Source organism: Lycorma delicatula, chromosome 3 (genome assembly GCF_047948215.1).
Source record: "Lycorma delicatula isolate Av1 chromosome 3, ASM4794821v1, whole genome shotgun sequence".
NCBI lineage: Eukaryota > Metazoa > Arthropoda > Insecta > Hemiptera > Fulgoridae > Lycorma > Lycorma delicatula.
In genome coordinates, this window is record NC_134457.1 from 108,040,267 (window position 1) to 108,062,690 (window position 22,424).

At 29.2% G+C, this 22,424-nt stretch overlaps 1 protein-coding gene across 1 annotated transcript in view; it reads left to right on the forward strand.

Annotated features, from left to right (window-relative positions):
* The window catches only part of LOC142320960 (zwei Ig domain protein zig-8-like), a 970,121-nt gene that overhangs the window by 186,463 nt on the left and 761,234 nt on the right, over positions 1–22,424 (forward strand). Inside the window, exon 3 of the mRNA XM_075358949.1 lies at positions 4,257–4,311. The gene's annotated coding sequence lies outside the window, so the exon portion shown is untranslated. The remainder of the gene's footprint in view (positions 1–4,256; positions 4,312–22,424) is intronic.

Sequence of the window (22,424 nt, forward strand, 5' to 3'; positions counted from 1 at the left end):
CTTTATCATCAATCTATTAACATTTTCCATCAATCCTTTCATTCATTTTTTTTTCACTTCTTAATATTCGAGAATTGTTAAGCCAAAATCATAATGAAAGGAGAAAATCCTTTCAAGATTGTGACCCCTACCATTACTTCTCTCTAACTTTCCAAAAAAGAGGGTGAACAATGAAAGAACAATGGAATTAATAAAAGTTCATTTTTATTACTATTTCTAGAAAAAAATTTGATTCGGCAATTACTTTATATTTTCTCTAACTTTTTTTTATTATCAACCAGTTAATAGCAATTATTACTTCTCTTAAATTATAATTGTTGAAATGATAATAATTGTCACAAAACTTTGTATTAAAATGTAAAAAAAAGGACTTTACAAATTATATTTAAATCTGGGATACTAATTTTAAAACGACATTCATTTAAATGTTTTATACAAAGTAAATCGTAAATATTAAACTAAATATATTAGTTTCATCGATAAAAAATAATTTAAAAACACATCTTTTGTACCTATAAAACAACACGCCCTGATTGACTAAAAATCAACGCCCAGAAAAACCTTTTGAAGATAAATTAAATAAAAATTTGTATACCCGCTATTTTGGTGTAAGTGTACAATAAGAAAGGATGTTTTTGAAAATCCGCTAAAGGGTTGAAATGAAGTAGTAGTGAATTTAATTATTTTTTAAACTTCTCTGTAAGAAACGAAGATATAAAAATGATTTTTGGCGTGTATAATCTATATGAGAATACCTGAAAACACTTTTTTTAAATTTTCGAAATTCTACCTTTAAAGGGGTAAAAAATGTTGAATAATGAATACAAATTTTTCCCATTTCGGACTATGCCAAACGATATATTCACTAGATTTTGCATTGCAAATAATCTTCAGATAAATATCTAAAAACAATTTTCGGTTTCTTTTTAATTTCGGTTTTTTTAAGACGTGCGAAGGTGTATGACGTGGCGACTTAACCAATACAGCCGCCTCCACTGTTACTGTATGTGACAAATACATAAAATAAAAAAAATAAAAAATTTTTTAAATGAGAAATGATCTATGATCACCTCCTAGTGGTTTGTCGGGTAACGGTAAGAACCTGGCAAAACACATTTTTATCCTATGAAGGACGAGTAACCTAGTTATAACTACAATTTTATCTTTAAGATTGAGTCCGACTATTTTGAAATCCGTATTCTTCAGATCACTGAAGTTTCGGGTCCTGTACTGACCAAACTGTTCCTCTGAAGAAATTATAATAAACTGATAGTTTTTATAAATTGAACAGGGTTTAATTTTAATTTATCATTACTATTCTCACAGGCATGAGTTTAATGAAAACAGGGGGTTTCAGGGGACAGAACCCCATGATCCGCTAGTTTAATTTAAATAAAATAAAACTCTTTTATTCGAAAGTAAATGGAGTTGTTACACTGAATATACAATAAAATATAGCTATAATTTGTTTAGATTGTTTTATTTTTTAAAAAATCCAAAACCAAAAAGAAAGCAGAAAACATAACATTTACCTATGAAAAATAAATTGCAAAGGTATACATCAGTTTACTTCTTTAAAGGCAGTTGTAGTTCAAGGTTCCAATCTCAAGAGGCTATTTCTGAAAATATTATTCAACCGCGATAACTAAATTACAAGATTGCCAATCTCTGTGGGGCAGTGTAGCATCTTGGACTTTATTCTGGGATACTGGTTTCAAATCTGGTCAGGCATGGCATTTTTCACGCGCTACAAAATTCAAGTTGCATATATCTACGTAAAAATATCAAAGCTTTAAGACTGAATTAATTCATCGGGCAAAAAATTCTGTGGTTTATGCATTAAAACTATATTATAAATTCGAGTTAAATCCTGCAGAATTAAAAAGTTGAAAAATATGAAAAATTTATATGTTAAAAAAATATCTTAGAACGTTACCCTTCATAGTATGGGGACTTTATATTTTTAGAATGGCTGTAGTTTGTAGGGGAAGTCTTGTGACTCATTTAGATTACTTACTACAATGCAGTTTTAGCACTTTTACAAATTTTCACAATAACTTTTATAATAACTTTTACAACAAAAAAATAAGTTATTACAAGTTGATGAACATGATCGAAGCTGAAAATTGTTAAAGCCTTAGTTAAAATACTAAATCACTAAAAAGAAAATCGCTTAATCCTAGCAAATTTTGGAATTTGGATGAAAAATTATTTTTGCATACCTCGGAGCCCATGTATTTTTGGTTATTTTATTGCCACTAGGAGTTATATGATGAAAGTATTTTTTTGCCAGACTTTCTTCACGCTTGTTCTTCTCTAATGATCATATATATATATATATATATATATATATATATATATATATATGTATATATTTAGTGACAAATCTGAATCCCAGGCTTATAAATGGTTCATTTACTTTTATTCTGATTTGAATACTAGATCGTGGGTAGCGGTGTTCTTTGGTGGTTAGGTTTCAATTGACCACACATCTCAGGAATGGTCGAACTGAGACTGTACAAGACTACACTTCAATTACATATCATCCTCATTCATTCTCTGAATGAATTCCTAACGGTGGTTCTAGAGACTAAGCAAAAAAAAGACAGAGGCTTATCAATGGTTAACCCGCCGGGTTGGTCTGGAGGTGAACTCGTCATCTTAAACCAGCTGATTTTGAAGTCAAGAGTTCTAAGGTTCAAATCCTAGTAAAGGCAGTTACTTTGATACGGATTTGAATACTGAATAGTGGATACCTTTGTTCTCTGATGGTTGGGTTTTCAGTTAATCACACAGCTCAGGAGTGGAAGACCTGAGACTGTACAAGACTGCTCTTCATTTACATTCGTACATATCATCCTCATCCATCCTCTGAAGTAATACCTTACACCTTATACCTTGGTTCCGGAGACTAAAGAGAAAAAAGTAAGTAGAGTTATAAATGGTTAGTATATCCGTACCGTAACAATTTTGGGATCCATCATTTTCTTATTTGAGTATTTTGTTGATTTTATATAATACAACACAATAAAACAAAAATTGCTGGAGGGTACTTTACATACAATTTTAACTACATTAATGTTTCAAGGTTGAGGTTCACTATTTACACATCCCGTCTAAACTGTAAACTTATTTTGAAAATTTTTCTTAAAATTATAACTTTTATCTCCTTTTTTACAATATATGATTCCTGTAATTAACTACTCTGTAATCAGTAACATAGAGATGTTATATTGAATGTTACTGTTCTGTTTATCAATTATACAAAACTAGTCAATTAATATCTTTTCTTTCTTTTTCCTGTTTAGTCTCCGGAAATTAACGATCAGGTATTACTTCAGAGGATGAATGAGGATGATATGTAGGAGTGTAAATGAAGTGTAGTCTTGTACAGTCTCAGTTCAACTATTCCTGAGATGTGTAGTTAATTGAAGCCCAACCACCAAAGAACACCGGTATCCACGATCTAGTATTTAAATCCGTATAAAAGTAACTAACTGCCTTTACTAGGACTTGTACGCTGGAACTCTCGACTTCCAAATCAGCTGCTTTGGGAAGACGAGTTCACCACTAGACCAACCCGGTGGGTTAGTCAATTAATATCATGAGCAATGTAACCGTCAAAACATTAAAAAAAGTTTTTTTAATTTTCCGTTTAACTAGTAATATATTAATTTTATCAATATTTATTCTTTAAATGTTGTATGTATTCAGCTTTCTTAACAAAAAATTATAAAACCACTTATTTTTATAACTATAAAATAAATTAATTAACGATTATCATATTATCTACCAGTGAAAACAGATTAATAAACAAACTAATTTTTTCCGATTATTAATTACTACGAACGCAGTCACAATAAAAAGGACGTAAAAGCGCATTTTTTGTACCGTGTTATAAAAATATAATTGGCAAATTTCTTGTTGTTTCAAAGAATTTGTAGCAAAATAACATAGGCAGGCGTATTTAAGGATTAAATTCGATATAAGTTGATCATTTTAAATTAAACTGAGGGGGTTTAAATGATAAAACCGGTAATTTTTTGCAAATTTTATGAAAAATTGTTTATTTTAGTAAATTAATAAAGCATATACTAGTACATTAAATTTGTGATGTGTATTAATATATTAAGCTAATAACGACAATGAAAAGTATTTATATTATAATTAGATGTAAGTACTTCGTTGTTGTAACCTATTATTTTGTTAATTTCTTTTTCTATACCCTTTAATGATGATTTTTTTTTTGTATCTAGGAAATATCAATCTCTGCACGGTTTCCAGTTGGATAAGTTGATTATTTTACTACTGGTGAGCAAAAACATTCATTATTTTATTTTTTATAACAAATATGTAAACTGTAATGTTAAATATCTCTGTTCACAGTGAAGGGTTTAAAATGCCATCAGGTAATATATATTACCATATATCTTATTTTTTAAGAGTAAATTCTGGATACAGTTATGTACAATCATCATCTTTTTTTATGTATAAAAAACGTTTTAGTTCATGAAAATTTATTTGATAAAGATTTGTCAATATAATAGTTAAATTTGTTTACATAATATGAAAAAATAATTTTTTTTTGCATTAGCCGTGCAGCATAAATGTTGAATATTTTCTACCATTGTAATTTGAACACTACATAATTTAAAATATTTATGTATTCGTTGGAGAAAAGAACTGATGACTGCAATTCGTGTTCTGTTCATTTCTATAAACTTCTAAGGTATGTGGTGAGAGTAAACAATCTATTCTATTACTGAATAAAAAAAAAATGGCCCTAAAAAAATAAACGATTCTTAAAAATAGGAATGTTTCCATTATACATGTACTTACCCATGCAGAGCCGTAGAATCAGTACAAGGAAATGTGCATTTCCATTGATTTTTAGTTTTCTAATAATATTTGATTAGAACAAAATTGAAGTTAGAATCAAACTTAAATATTTCAACTGCAATTTAAAAAACAATATGTTCATTTATTTCTTCTCCAAATCATTGAGAGTAGTTTGTTTCATTAGGTGACCGAGATCAGCCTCTTAAGTGATACTCCTAATTATCACTTAAGTGACATTGAGGTTGGTGAAAAATTAGATATTTTTCGTTGTTTTGGAATATTATGTACGTGCGCGCGCGTGTGCATGTGTGTGTAGTATGTTATATATATTATCCTGGGAAGCAGTTTGGTTACATGTTGCTGATGAGATCATCAGCAATAGAAAAATAATTTTTAATTTGTCATTTTTCTGTTTCAATCAATAAAAGTTTTGATTAATAAATTTTGAAAAAATGTATTAGAATTTCAAGCTATAATTAAATACTATGATAATTACTTCAAGGGTTTATCATCTCTGAGTTAATAAATAAAAATAAATCAAACGGATATCGAAAAAATTACAATGAAATCTGAGCGGATGTATGTGGTATCTTTCAGCTTGGAGCCAGGAGGTCTAATAAAAGAGAGACGTATCTCTACTGTAGCTAATGGATCTTAACCATAAACAAACTCTTGCCTTGTTGCTAGTAACCAAAAAGTAGTCTTAATGGAGGACATATCAATAGGCAACGAAGAAATTCATACTACTTCAATTATTATTATATCAAAATATTTCTAAATAATGACTAGATCTTAAAAGAAATTAGATATTTTTTGCGGTCTTGGAAGATCATAAGACATTGATGCTGAATTTTCCCTCTAACAAACGTATAATTTCTAATTTTTTATCAAAGGCCAATGCATCATGTTAATTTAATATTTTATTTACTGTATTCTAATTATCATAAAGTAAAGGTTGTTTTATTACGTATTTTGATACTATGTTTCAAAATGTAAATCGATATTTACATGCAATACATTTTTTTTTTATCAATTCCGAAATCATTCTAGTCATTCTGAATGAATAACTTGCATTCCACGGTATTTTATTCGAAGTAGACAATACATTAAAAGGAGACATGACGTGTGACGTTTGCTTAAAACTGCAGAATTTATATTCCTATCAAATTTTCAGAGATAAACCATCGTCACTGTTTCATTTTTGACATTAAAGATTGATTCCAAACGAGTGTTATCACTTTGAAACATCCATACGTGAACTTGTTTAATGAACAATAGCGAGTAAGAGTTTGCAGATACTTATCTCTCCCTCTACCATTCATTCACAGTGTCATCCACAAACTTTTTATTCAAATATTTCCATCCGTACATTAATTTAGATTAAAATGTTCCATTATTCAAACCTGAGGTCTGTTTATGTGTAATAACTTATTTTAAAGTAATATTGGGCTATATTTGTAAAATTAAAAATTTTAGGGAAACAATAATTTAGTTAAAATTAAAAAAAAATACAAAACTAAAAATTGAAATCAAATAACCAAAATTACGTTTTAAAATAATAGGCATCTATCCAAATTATTTTTACTTTTATAAAAAAAAAAAAATATTATTTTATATTTATGGTATTTATTTCTGTAATTCTACTTCAATTTAAGGTATTTTGTTTATTCCTGAAAATAAAAGATAACAAAAATGCTCTCAATTTTACGTATAATAATGTAAAATTACAGGCTCGCAATTTTACATAGAATAATGGAAGTTCTTATATTCTCATGCGGGAGTGAAATGTATGTATTGAGAGAAAGGAAAATCTCAAATCCAATCAGTTTTGATGAATCTTTTTAGGTCGGGAAAGGTTTATTCTAGAAAGGATCATATCTATAATTATATAAATATAAAAACGAATTTATAAATATGTATATAGATGAGGATATCAGAGTAGATTTAATATTCATCCTTTAAATCACGTGATCAATTGTAGGGAAACAGATCTATATGGACCTAATCAGTGAATGAATGATGTTTTATTGTTAAAACATTTTTATATAAAATCATTGGTCCATTTTTGTTTAACATATTATCCACTTACCTAAAAATTCGTACATTTCTTTATTTATACCACCATTACCAGTTTTGGGAACGCTTCATTTTAAATACTTACATTATTTAAACCTCATATGAATAGAAAAAAATCAAATAAAATTTTTTTCTATTCATTTAAAAATGGTAAAATTGCAATTACGGAAGAAGTATATCGGTATTTTTGTGACCACGTTTGATACTTATTACTCTACATTTTAAGTCCTCAATGGGGAGAAATTACATTTAATTCTTATCCTTTAACACATTTTTTATGCTACATACATACAAAAATACATATATAATGTATTAAAGGGGAAGGTTTCTTAAAAGTTTAACTGTTTCTGTTATTGATGAACCTTACAAAACAGTAACTTTTCGAAAATATCATATCTGCATCTGTTTAAATTCAGATTCAAGCTTTCTACCATGATGTGAACGGAAGAGTCTTTTAATTCAAAGGTTAATTTTTTTTAATATCATCAACTGCATCACTATCCTCCCTTGTTACTGAATAAGCGGCGATTTGTACATGACCTCATTTCTCGGCTAACATATCTTTCAAAATGTACCTAACAACGTCAAACCTCTCAGAATATTGCTACCTATTACGTATGTACACACAACCTTTTTTCTAGTATTATTTTAAATAGTACAACTCTATTTACATTAGTAAGAGCCATTAAATATCAATATCAATTTAATATCTAATATTATAACATTTCAGCTTATTCGAATCGGGTAAATTATTTTTTGTTTTCTGAGAACTGGATGAAACTTTCTGTATGACCAATCTTTTTGTAGCTATCGGAGAGTATTATGGGAAAAAAAAATACCACCTTCATTTATAATAGAAAATAAACACTATATTAATTATACTTACATCAAGAATAATGCTGCATTACATTTATTTATTGATAGCTTTATGTTACTTTTAGTATTTCAGTGCTCAGTCCTAATTGTATTTACCTCATAAAAGTTAAGAAAATATCATTTTTGTGAAAATTCGTATATAATTTTGTCTCGTCTGTGTTAAATTTTCTATAAAAAAATATGTCAACTTAATTCATTAATTCATTCATTCTTACATGTACGAAAAGTGCATTGTGAAAAACTTATCTGTATTTCCAAGCAAAGATTTAATTAAAAATGTACATATTTAAACATTTAATAAAAAGAGAGAGTACAAATTTTGTGTGATTAATTTTTCTTTTCAATATTTTTTTAGAAATCACACATTCAGTGAGAAAAAAAAATCTATTAATTACCCAAAACATAGACAAATTTCTTCTCATAACTTTAAAAAGTTTTTTTTCTCACAAAATTTTTTATTATATAAAAAATTAACAGAAAGTAATGCTTATTTTTTTGTAGATAATTATTTTTAATATAGTCTGTATTTTGAAATAGATTTTATGAAAGGAAATACCCCAAATTGTTTTTTTATGAAGGCGGTACATCTGAAATCTTTTAAGAACATATATATAATTATTTATGCGCGAAAATTCTTGGTTGCACTTCTTGAGTAATAATAAATAGCTTCTATAAAACCCATACGTGAAGAAAGATTTTTAATAGGTCAAGATTTACGAATTAAGGTAAAACATGTTTTTGCTTTAAAGATTACGGTATTGACTAGGTAGAAATTAATATATTATCTAGACAAAAATTTTCTGCGGAATCAAAAATCACCAGCATTATCTGACTTCCTTATGCTAGACGTTAATTTACTGTTAAAGGTCTCATCAATAAAATAAAACGTACTAAAATTTCTCTGAAAGATGCATAAAAAATATACATATATAATCAAATTTTACAGTCCGTCATTCGGACAGATGTTTGGGGGTTTATGTAACATTTGTCTGACTGCGAAATCGTAGTCTTAGAATTAAGTGTATTGAATGGTTTGCTTAAATTTAAATATAAATATAAACGAAGGACTGACTATATTGATTAGTAATTTGGCGAATCCTTTGCGTGTTTTTTGTTGTTTATTATAAATCTATACATCATGAATAGAAAAAGGCTCTATCTTTGTGCAGAACGGGAATGTAAAAGATACTGAAAATATCTCTCCGTCTAATATAAATGCTTAATAAATACATTTATCAGGAAATAGATCGTAATTAAATTAGCTAAGATAACTGTATTATAACTAACCTAACCTAAACTAACACTTTATTTTCCCGTAGTTTATTTAATTTAAGCTTACACAATGTAAACAGTATTTTAAGTTCTGTAAATACACTACATTTTCATTCTGTAATTAAATAAAACTTTTTAGTAAAATAAAACTACAATCCTGTTAAATAAGATTAATTTGTTAAATAGCTCTTGAATGATCTTTTTATCTTCAGTACTCTGTAACTTATTACCTGATTCTTGCATTTTGTATTTTTTAAGCAATTAGTAAACCTTTATTTTAAGCAAGTAAAACTTTATTTTAACTGTTTTGTAATACTATTCGTGGTACTTTCAACTATATTATTATTAATGTAAATGTATTATAAATGTGCTTTGAAATATATATATATTTTAAGTGACTATATCGTTATTAATATATTATTATTATTATTATTAATGATCAAATATATTACACATGTTAATACATTGTTTTGTTAGAAAATAATATCATTTTGTGCGAATAGGTTGTAAACTGGATGACACATTTTCAAACAAATGTGAAATTCCTTATGATTTTTTTTTACATATCTACAAATTTTAAAATTAATTGTGGTTATCTGAGAATTATAGGATAAAAATTTAATTAATCACATAAAATTTAGTACGTAAAACAATATTAGACAATAAATTATTTTATCAGCAGCGGTGCGATAAGTCAGCAAATTAGGAGTCAAAAATATTGGAAGCATGATTGCAAAAAGTAGGCAACAGAAGATGAGTCGTACAGACAGGATGGATGGAAATCGGATTCCAAGGATTATATGGGATTGCAGAGCGGTTGGTATGAGAAAAGTAGGACGGCCGAGGAAGAAATCAAGGGAGCAGTTGAGAGCGAGACTGAGCGGTTGGTGTATGGTAATGAAACAGGATGTATGACCTACCCATAAAGTTCATGATGATGATTTCAAGATGTAGAAGCAGTAAGATATTACTTATCCCAATTTGTCAAAATACAAGTCGGAATACTGCAAAGTATCAGCTCCAACATTATCCATTATGTATTCATTATATATATATATAGTTACATCAGTGATTAAAGAATCAAATAATACTTTATTCAGATGATAAAACGCGTTAATAAGCTCTAGTACAAAACAAATTAACTTGAAACAGGTTATATTATGTAGCTATTAAATATCTCATTTAGTGTTACTAAACATAAATGTTTTGCAAACATAATTGTTTTATGAACATTTATGTTCATAAAATAAATGTTCATAAATCCTGCTTTGTAACCATTATAAGAGAACATAGTAATCAACAAAATAATATAGTGTAAATGTTATAATAGGTAATAGTGTTTTAGATTGTCATTAGTGTAGAAGTTATTTTACCGTATTGATCATAAACAGACCGCATAGATAATAAATGTAAAAATAAGTTTTATTCAAGTAGAAGGTTTAAAATAAGATTTAAGTTACAAATTCAGATTCAGTCTACGCAGTTCTATGTGATAAGTATAATATTAATTATTTTACACATATATTGTTGAGGATTACAAAAGAACGACTTCTAAAGAAATTTCTAAGAGGTTTTTAGGAAATAATTAAAATTTTGAATCGCCCTATATTTAGTATTGAGTCAACATGGATGGAGACAAAATAGAATTTTTTGGGGTAATGTTTGTATTAATTGCGTAAAATATGGAAGAACGAATCAACTACAAAACTGTAAATATAAAAAAAAATCTCAAGACTTTAATTGTATCTTTATTTAAAATTGGTTTTGTATAAAGTAAAAAGAAAAAAGAACTTCTGAGGGTTGGGTTTTTATTTTCTGAGAGGTTTTGGTATACGTCCAACATTTTTATTTTATTCGTAAACGAAATTGGTTTACTTATTACTACAAACAATAGACAGTAAAATGATATTTTAGATCTTAATATAGCAAATTAAACATCAATCATATTTCGTACGTCAATTTATTCAAATCCATCATGTTATCGGTCCATCCTGGAGGTAGGGATTTAACAAATACATCGACTGACAATGACATATATACATCTGTAAAACAGTGGGGAGTAGCTAAAGCCATAAACACATTTTCGATTAAAAAATCTGTGCTTTAAAAGCTCGGATAACAGAAAAATTGAGATTAATTAATTATACACGTTATAACTGTCTTGAGAAACGTATTATCAATTTCTTAGATCCTATTAAAATTTAACTTAAAGTAAGATAATAGTTTTGTTTTGGTATTTTCTGTATCATAAACTTACCCAATTCGTAAAAATATATGTATTTCATTGTAATAATTATCAAAAGGGGTACTAACAAAGGAATATGAATGAACGCGTGCACGCAGACATGTTTCATAACACAATATACATTATTACGCTTTACCTAACTCAAGTAGAGAATGAAACAATGCAAGACCATTAGTCATGTAAAACAGTTAGGTTGACGGCAATCAATCCGCATAAGAGCGCATGAATGTGGCGATGAAACTGCGCTTGCGTATGTGCCAGGTGCTGATACGCTTTACAGACAAAATTTATATACACATGTATACAAATATATACATATTATATTAGGAACAATAAGTTACTATACCCCGTTTATACTACTAATGTTAAACTGCAACATCAAATAAGATGTTAAAATCCATTAATCACTCTTCGGTTTGGTCTCGCGTAATTTATAGCAAGAAGGTTATAAATTGGCTTGAATGAATTGAATGGCTTGAATGAATTCGGTAATGGTATAATGAGTGAGTTGAGAAATTATTGTTAGTTAAGGTATCACGAAAAGGTTAAACTTAGGCCAGCCTTTACAGCTTATCCTAGAACTAACCTTTAACAGTTATATCTATATCCTTAAGGATATATCATGTGAAACCGTACAGTATGCCAGAAACCATCTTTACGATAAATCCTTTTCATCGGATTTACCAGACTTTTATTCGGATCTTATTATTTTGCGTTGATTAGTGAATATAGATTTTTATTAAGACTTTATGCTTCAGATAAAAATTTCCGTGTAATAAAAGTTCCGTGATATTTAATTTAGCCTACAACAAATATCTTGCGTTAATTTTTTGATGAAAAAACTTTACGTACTTTAGAAAAGGCTTTGAGCAGAATTAAATGCAATATAAAAATTAATTAAACAAAACTAATGATAAAAAAGAGGAAAATTATTATTTACTGTTTTAGTAACAGGAAATCTTCAAAATTAATAAGTCGAAATTAACATATGTTCCAAGTTATAACAAATTGGAAATTTTCCTCCATTAAAAGTTACATTTAAAAAAAAATTTTCTGAAATTGCAATTAATTTTTTGATAAAACTAGTTCACTACATACTGGAAAATTTCTTCTCAAGAAATGCTCTAGAAAAACACAACAGGATTTTTGGGAATGGTGAACTATTACTGAATTGGGGTGACACTTGATCCGTACTGTAAGACTTTTTGGAATACTATAGAACATCTGTTTAACTTTTTACGATTTCGCGTAACTTTCATCAGGCTGGCTACCTTCTCTCCAAATCATTCTCTACTTGAATTTGACACTTTTTATTTTCATATTCCCTGACATTCTAGAGAGATATCAAGATCACTGAAATAAATAAATTAATAACCTTTATAACATTGTGACTTAAATGGTAAAATATACCTTAAACATTACAGCAAAATAATCACTTTGTTATTTCTCCATACTAAAAGAATTAAAAACAAATATTTTATATTTTTCTGTTCTCTTTAAAATATGATTACTGAAAACGTCAATATCAAACGTTAATAATTAGCTCGTATTGAGTTTTTACTTCCTTGTACGAAGTAAAGGAAGTATTGTGATTGCGAAAAATTTCAGTTTTTAGATTTCAACCATTTTGAAATATCCATTTAGACCATCCCTGAATTCATTTTGACTAGTTTCAGCGTAACGTCTTTACGTACGTACGTACGTACATATGTATGTATGTACGTACGTATCTTGCATAACTCAAAAACGATTTGTCGTAGGATGTTGAAATTTTGGATTTAGGACTGTTGTAACATCTAGTTGCGCATCTCCCCTTTTGATTGTAATCGACTGAACCAGAAGTGACCAAAAAAGCCCAAAATCACAAATATTTGGATTTTGAACTTTTTCTTAACTGCAGTAATAAGTCCTCATTGAGAGCTTCCCAACGATATGTAATAAGTATTATTCATTTTCATTAGTTCCAGAGTTATAGTCAAATAAAATTGTAATTAATGAGATAATTGGCTCTTACTAGGCACATCTGTTCGAATCAGTCTTCATCTCCACTTTATGTAATTTTTTTTTTAATTTAAATATATTGATTTATTAATAATTATTAATATCTAATTGTAAAAAAAAATTACGATAAATAATAACAAAAAAACATTATGAAAAAATCAGACGTTATTAATTAAATATCATTTTATGTACTTTTTATTTAAATAATGTGTATATGTAATTTAATAGGCGTACAAGGAAGTCATGTGGTATCCATATCATATTTTATCTCATAATAATTCAGAAAAATAAACTGTTTGAAATTACTGTTTGAAATATGTAGCAACAAAACACTTGTTCTCTACATTAATATATCTCTCAACCTTCCCAACCGTAAAAAATAGTGTAACGATTTGCTTAATATCAGTACATCGTTTTTGGTAATGTACATCATAGTATCAACCCTCTATCAATAGAAGTCAACAATTACTCTTCCTAAATACTGTAGCCTGTCAATCAGACCGTGAAACCTCAATACTAGAATCCCATATTCTGATGTCTTTGAAATGCAAAACATGTTCGTTATATCTGTGATATTCTACCTTTACCATTCATTATTTTAACTTTAATATACCTCGCTTCGGCCTTTCAGTAATTCTATCATTTTGGCAATGTAGTACTGGAGACTAGATATAATCTAGGGAATATCCAAAATGCATTTCCCTTAATCATTTCCAACCGTTTGAATACCGGCTTTCCACAGTATAAAGAGCCCTATTTCTGAACGTACTATGTGGTATCAGAATGTAACAGCTCCTACGTTCTTTACACTATGATACAAAACAATAATACACCTAGAGTAATTTTAATAAATGAACAACTTCTGATTAAATGAGTTTTTCAGAGTAGAATTAGTATTTTTATGGCTACATTTGAAATCAGTGTAATGATAAGTGATTATCATATATTGGATATGAATAATAATAATACAAATTTGCTTGGAACCGAAACGAAGACTAGGGGATAAAAAGCTAGCCTATTTAGGTAAATAGATCTATTAACGAATCAGATTTAAGAAAAGCTGGTGTTGCAGACAAAATATTTTAATTTAGTAAGTTACCTGTATGAAGACTGACTTCGAATATTTCTATTCAAGATTATATTGCACTTAAGTTTTATTATTGATTTAATTACTGATGTATATATATAGAGCTGCTTCATAGATCCATTTTTATTTATTTGTCAAACCATCGATTGAATTGGGTTAAAATAAATACACTTAAAATATATTACTTTTAATTTGAATTTACTTGCATTTATTATCTTAATGTTGTGATTTGTTTATCAAGAATGAGTAGTTTGTCACTAAAAATATCTTTCATTGAAATTTAATAGGATTTTTAGTATGTTGAAAAGCATGAAAAGAAATTAAGCATATATAAATATTTATTGAGTAGAAAACTTGTAATGGCTTGCAGGTGTTTAACCTGCTGGTAGTGACCATATTGATCTGTAGTGTACTTGTACGTCAGAGATTAAGAATATTCGAATATACCTACTCCCGATAGCACTACGCTATAAATGTACTGTGAATTGAAAATATATATATATTTTTTTTTTTTGAGAGAGAAAAAAGTAAAAAGAGGTAAAATAAAAAAAGTGTAAAGATTTACGATCTGTATATATATTTATGTCCATGGACAAGGTAACAGAAAACGGAATGAAAGTGTATACATTAACTGTAGTCTATATATCTCTTCGTATTGAGCTACCAAGTCACTTCTATCGTAGTAGCTACTTGAATTAGTTGTCAGGATATGAAGTAAGCATAAGGCTTATTTCATATCCAGTATTGTTGCAAGTACTTTGGTGTGGTAGTAGTATTGACTGTAATTGAGGAAAATTTATATAAATATTATTACCCTATTTAAGAATTTTAGTGATAATAAGACAGTAAAATTAACTTGTAAAGTAAAATTTTAGCATTATTTTATGTAATATTTCAGATAGGTTAGTCGAACGTTTAATAAAATATTCGATAATCTGTGACTTGTTTAAAAAGTTATTTTTATAACAACGTCGACAAACTTAACAATAATAAAATGTTACAACCATGTCCCTTCTGTTTTACTTTATATTCTTTATTTTATATCCTTTCCTATTTACTTGATATTTCATAGCTATTTTATTTATTAAATGGTTTACTTAAAGGAAAATCTTTTCCATATTTCAAAGCTTATTTAGTCTTTAATATATATATATATACATAATTTTTTTAAAAGTAAACTTTAAGTCTCATATTCCTCTGTACTATTATACAAATATAAATAAATAACTTGATTCGCCAAGTACAGAATAAAATAAAATTAAGTAAGATGACACTTACATTTATATCATTATGTATACACAAGAGTACTTTCACGATTTTCTCGCATCTTAAGTTGATATAGTCTTTTTATTGTTCATGTAAAATTACATATTATAAATACACACCAGTAGCAAAATAATCCCACACACAGTTCATTCTTTTTAACATATCATTTTCATTTTTAATGAATATTTTTATTATCTGATGACATATTTTTTTATATGGAACTTTTAACTTTAATTTTAACTTTTAATTTTGATTTTAAAGTTTATATCTAAAGTTGTAGCAAATTCTCTTTTATTTTGTTTATCAAGAATTTATTTTTTTAATGGTGTGTATTTATAATATGTAATTTTACGTGAACAATAAAAAGGTTGTATTAACTGAAGATGCGAGAAAATCGTGAAAGTACTCTAATTTGATAATTTTGATAATTTTTAATGATATAAGGTAAAGTATCATCCTACCTAATTTAATTTTATTCTTTGGTTGATCAAGTTATTTATATATATATATATATATATATATATTTCATTCCGGGCAACGGTAGTGTAAGCCAGAATCTATAATGATTATTTAATGATTCATGCACGATAGAGGTGAGATAAAAACGCCTGAACAGTACATGAGGAGTTGAACTCAGAACCTTTCAATCTACAGTTTAACGATTTAACAAATTTTTATGCCAACTCACTTCGATTGATTTGATATATAACCATTTTGGATTTGATTATTAATTATTACTGATGGTGAAATTTAAATTTTATGAAACCATTTGAAGATTGTTTCAGTTTTTAATTAATATATTAACGCAGAGTTCATAATATTAGCTTAACTAAAGTAAGATGGTGTTCGTGTCCAAATTGTTTGTACTATTAATTGAAGAACGACCATTAGATAATACTGATAACATGGAATTGATATCCAAATAGATGTAATCGTAATTTTATGTTAATTGGAATGATTTTTCATTTTAGAACAACAATTGTAGAAAGTATCGAGATTAATATTGCTAATCGCTTGTTTACACATTCGTCTTTTTTCTTGTAATTTTAATTTTGTAGCACTTTTCTGTTGGCCCGGAAAGGAAGTAAATCAAAATGGGTTTTGACAATGAGTTGTTCCCTTATACTGTAAAATTATGGAATAACTCTTACCCAATTTAAAAGATTCTATTCAATTAATTAAGATTTAAGAATTTCAGATTCGTGCTGTTATTTCCGTATATGTAAAATTAATAGCAATTTAAAATTATTTCCGTAGAAATAAAATATTTCCACTATTGTGGAAAAGTGAGCAAGGGGATAACGCCGTAAAGATTTTTTTTTTGAAATTGATTGTAAGTTCAGTACATAAATTAATGTGATAATAAGTATTTTTATTTTTTTAGTGATTAATTCCTGTCATGGGCTCGTAGCTTGTACAAAGGGAATTTCCATTTCAAATGGAAATGGAGATTATGTAGCGTGTGGAAAATTTCATATCTGAGCGGAATTCATACCCAGGATGTCCGGATGAAAAACGAACGTTACCACTTCGTCACGGAGACTGGGATACATAATTTTGTATTTCAATATAATGAAGATGAGGAATTGTTTTCACATATTCCTTTTTCATTCAGAAACTATAAGGTTTTCATTATATGCTGCAAGTTCAGTTTCAAAATACGTAAAGTTGACAAGATAAAATAAATAGCTTCACCCAGATTATTGCATAAAATATTTTTTTTGAATTGATTCCCAGTAACTAAATAATAGTTTCATGTTTATTTCCATTCACTTAATTTTATTAAAATTTTCTTGGATTATACATTAAATGCAAGCTTACCGTAGAACAGCTGTAATAACGACAAAGCGAATATTTCTTTGTAATTCACCTCATGCAGATATTTAACTAATTTTGAAATTATTATTCATTTAATTTATTATTGCTTAAATAATATTAAATCCTGTATTTTTTTTAAATGAAATTATTTAAAATAATACCTTGAGTTAGCAAAGGTTGTTAGCTTGTTATAAGGAGAAATCCTAGCTACAGCTTAAGGGTTGTTTGTAAGTAAATTATCTATTAAGATTCAACTGTATTCAAAATGAATTTGAGTAAAATACTAAAAATATTTTTGTATTTTAAATAAAGGAAATATAATTTTGTTTATCTAACAATGAACATCATTAGGTGAAATTTAAATTTGTATTTGTACGTTTTACTCTTTGATATATTTTGTAAAAATTGTTATACACATAATCAAGTCTATCGCGTTAATTAATGTTTTATATTTTCTGTTACGATGTGCCGTGCAATTAGTTATAATTTAAATGGATATGTAATCATAACAAAAGTAATTGCTAATGTAATTAAAATGCTGGATGCAAATGAATTCGTCGCTTTAAATAACGTCAAAATGAATACACAGTGGATTTTCTTGTGTGCATGTGTATATATTTGCACGCTCAAGTTTATTAGAGCGAGAAAGAGAAAAGCTTATTTAAAGGGTGTGAGGGATTAAGACTTAACGTGTACCCTTCTTCCGTATCGCATATTCAACTCGTTAACTAAAGGGAAACTATTTTAAGAGGAGGTGGAGTGTACGGTAGCAGTAAGCAGCAGCAAGAGCTCTTAAGTGAAGCCGACTAGTGATAGTGTAAGATTTGCATCGCGATGTTAGTACATAACGAAGTCGTATGTAAGTTAGACAACGGTACGGCATGATGTACTATTAAACAATAAGTTACTGTAACTCGTGCCGTACAGTCTGTAATGGAATGCCACACATCACGTAGCCCCTTCTGTAATGCAGTCGCCCGAACCAGTCGTTTATAATAGCTAAGACACTTAGCGTAATCTCTTGTATTAATTATCGTGATACGTCACAGGCAACTTTATATTGTAATGTTAGCCTATTTATTAACATACTGCACAAATTTAAATGACAATAATACAGTTGTTGCAATGTAATTGAGGAAATGAATACCTAAAAATTGTTGTATATTTGAATGACATTTTTATTCTTGAAGTTCAGTTTAATAAAATCAGTTTAGCTAATCTCTGGATGTTTTTATAATAGTAAATTAGAATAAAGCACTTATTTATCTGTATACACAAACAACACACGTGCGTGCGCGTTTTGTTACATTTTTGTATTATTTATGAACCTCTATGATTTTAACATTTAGTGGATTAATCTTCAGTAAAATTTTACTTATTTTCCATTTGTTGGAGGTATTGTCTAAACAGCTTTTTCTAAAAAAGTTGTAAGTAAAGTTGTGACGATTCATATTTACTACTAGCAGACCCGGCAATATGATTCGCTCTTGCTAGATTTCAGTATATATATATATGTTTAGATTAAATTAATACAATTGAAAGTTTGATAAAACATTAACAAAATGAACATTACGGAATTTCACAAAATTTAACTTTGCCCTTTTACCCTTTCTCGCTCTTACTCAGTCTTACTTTTCCCTTCACTCTTCCTTTCTCCCCCTTTCTCCCCCTTTCTACATTTTTCTTTTTCCCATGTTAATTTTTATCATTCCCCTTTTCCCAATTTATCCTTTCACTTTCCCTTTCACCCTTTCCCCTTCCTTCCCCATTTTCTTTCCTTTGTTTCCTTTTCCCCTTCCTCTTACCCCTTTCCCTTTCTCCTTTCCATTTACTTTTCCCCATTTCCTCTCTCTTACCTTTTTACCTTCTTCCCTTTTACCTTTTTCGATTTTTCCATTTTCCGATTTTCCCCTACTTTTAAAAAATTTTTCCCTTTTCCCTTTCTCTCTTTTTCCCCGCGCGTATATCGGTCCAGTAGTTTTTTAGTCTATAGCGGACACACATATCCGAAACATTGAAATGGAATCGTAAAATATTTAGTATAGCGTGTGTTGCTTTTACGTCCAACAGATAGCGTTGTTTTTAAAAAAAAGCATGTTTTTACTTATCACAGGTGTGACAACATCTTAGGTATAAAAATAGTAGGTATATAAAAACACGCGCGTATTCGAATGCAACGTTGTGTCAAAATTTCAAAGCAATCTGTGAAGAACGTTCAGAGATTTAAGATTTTGAACAAACGGACATTTACTTGTTTATTTATGTACTAGCTGCCCTGCCACGCTTCGCTGTGGCACAGCGAAGTTTCTGCGACGTTTATCAATTGATCGTTTCTTCGATGGAGAACAATATCTCTAGGCTGGAACTGATCTCCGACTATGACAACTGCTACTTCGTCTATAGTTGGAGCATTATATCTCCGGACATGTTCTCCAGCGGGCGTTTTGCCTACGTGAATGACAATCTTGTGAGTATCTGATGGCATCATATCAATTGCCGTTTTGAACAAACGCACCAAATTGTTCCTTTCGTGAAGGAGCTTCTGTAGCTGCGAAATAATGGATTTTCTTAGCGAGGTATGTATTCCACAACGTGCATCGACTTCATCTCTATCATCAACAATGAAGTACATTTAAAGCAATTTATAGTCACAATCTGGGAACGGGAGCAGGGAGCCAGCTTTGTGATATATTTGCCCTTTGATTTTAAAAGTTGGCATGAATTGAGTCGTCACGATTTCAGCACCAAATGACGTCATTTGGAAGCAAGAGTTATATATTTCCTGATGTTCGAGAGGAAATGATTCGATTCAGCGGTAGATCCAGCAAGTAGAGTTTTCAATGGCTCTGGTGGTGCATCAAGTTGAGGCAGTTTGATTTTTCTGCCAGCGCAACACATCCCTTTCGTTTCATTATTAAACTTTAGACCCTGACATTAGGTACAGACATGACTCATCTGGCCAATAACATCATGCCGACTATAATCAACAGCTGGATTGTACCGGAACGCAAGACGATTGTATTGCACATTCAGATCAGCTGTTCTTTGGGTCCGTGTTTCAGCTATCCTCACCCTGTCGCGTTCATTCCGTTGAGAACGAACCAAATCTGTTGCTGCAGAATGCGTCTGACGTGCTCGCAATCGTGCATCCTCAAGCCTGGCTGCTCGTCTTTCTGCTGGTTCCACGTTACGTATCTGGATGGTGCTTAGTCTGTTCCTCTCTCGTACGGATGCCCGCTCTTCCTCAGTCATATTCGAAAGCCGTCTTCTTAATCCTTCTGTGTGGCGAGTGCGACGGCCCAAATTCGATTTTCTACAAGGCATTATTTCGGTTTTCACTCGAATAGAAGGAAGGGATAAGATTATAACCTCTTATGGCTCTCACAGCATTACAGAAAGAATAAAAAGTTTAATAACGAAAAATTTTCATTTTGAAAACGCCAAAAAAATTTATTTAAACTTTTTTCACCTATCTCTCATGGTTCTCATAGCTGCAGTTCGACAACAATGAGACACAGGACAGACAATATTGAAAAGTGGCTAAAATTAATTAATAATATTAACTAAATACATGAATTTACAGTGTACAACGTGATTCTCGAGTATGAATCTACTAATGAATTACGGTCTCCAAAGAAAACAAAACCCCGCAGGTCAATTGAGAAAAAAGTGAGATTTTGATAAAAACGCGATTCGTAAAAAAATTACACGAATTTGAATTATTTAGAAATAGTTTAGCAGTGTATTATGTCCTTTGGAAGAGAATTCGGTTATTGTCTTCGACAACGCTTCTTATCATTAAACGAAAAGAATTCCAGCCGTGTTATAGAAAAACAATGATATCAAAATGTGGCTTAGTTCAAAAGGAATAATTTTTGAAGAGGTTTAAGTTAATGTTCAATCATTGCAAAGGGTTTCGCGTATTAAAAGTAATTATAGTCAGTATAAAATTGGTTTGACACACAACGCCATATTGGTAAGTCGTGTTTTTATTCGGCTCCTAACGAATATGTTTGCCGGCCTCCGTGGCGCGAGTGGTAACGTCTCGGACTTTAATCCGGTGGTTCCGAGTTGGAATCCCGGTCAGGCATGGCATTTCCATACGCTATAAATCATTCATATCATCATCTGAATCAATGCATAACGGTGGTTTTGGGGGTTAGAAAAAAAAAAAAATTAATACTTAATTGTGTGGTTTCAGTGTTATTATTTGTGAATTTTGTTCTTTGCTTTTACATAGCAAAGAACGCTAAATGGCCAAAAAACGATTGTTTGGTCATATATATGTAAGAAAATAACCTAACAAAAGATTTTTTGGTCATTATGTAGAAATATTATTTTCTGTGTATTTGGTTATTTCGACTTTTTTTGTTTGCATAGTCTTAAGTCTATCTGGGCTATAAGAAAGTTGGGTGTTTTAATTTATTTACTGTCATCCTTGGTGTTTTTTTTTTTTTTTTTTTTTTTTTTTTTTTTTTTTTTATAAATAAAATACAGATGTTTTAGCTGTTAAATATAATTCAAAGAAATTTATTACTTAATCAGTTGTGATTTTGTTTACATTGGCAACGGCCATACGGGCTCTTTGTAATTGGTCGTTGTGTTTGACAGCGGCCATCTTGCATTGATCTGATTGGTTTTCCTTTGTTTACATTTCCATCTTATTTTTTAAAAATAGATAGATAGATTTATTAAAAATAGATGAAAACAATCTTTGATGCGGGTTATATATCGTGCTAAAATTTGAGCTCAATCGGTGCAGAACATTTTGAGTTTTTGAAGCGTACACAAACGAACTTAACATTTTTATATATATAGATAGAGTCAGCCCAGTCAGCTGGTTTGATGCGTTCTTCATTCATTCTGCTCTGAGTTAATGGTTTATTCTACATCTTTAATTATCTGTTTCATATATTCCGATTGTTGACCTCTGCAAATTTTTAA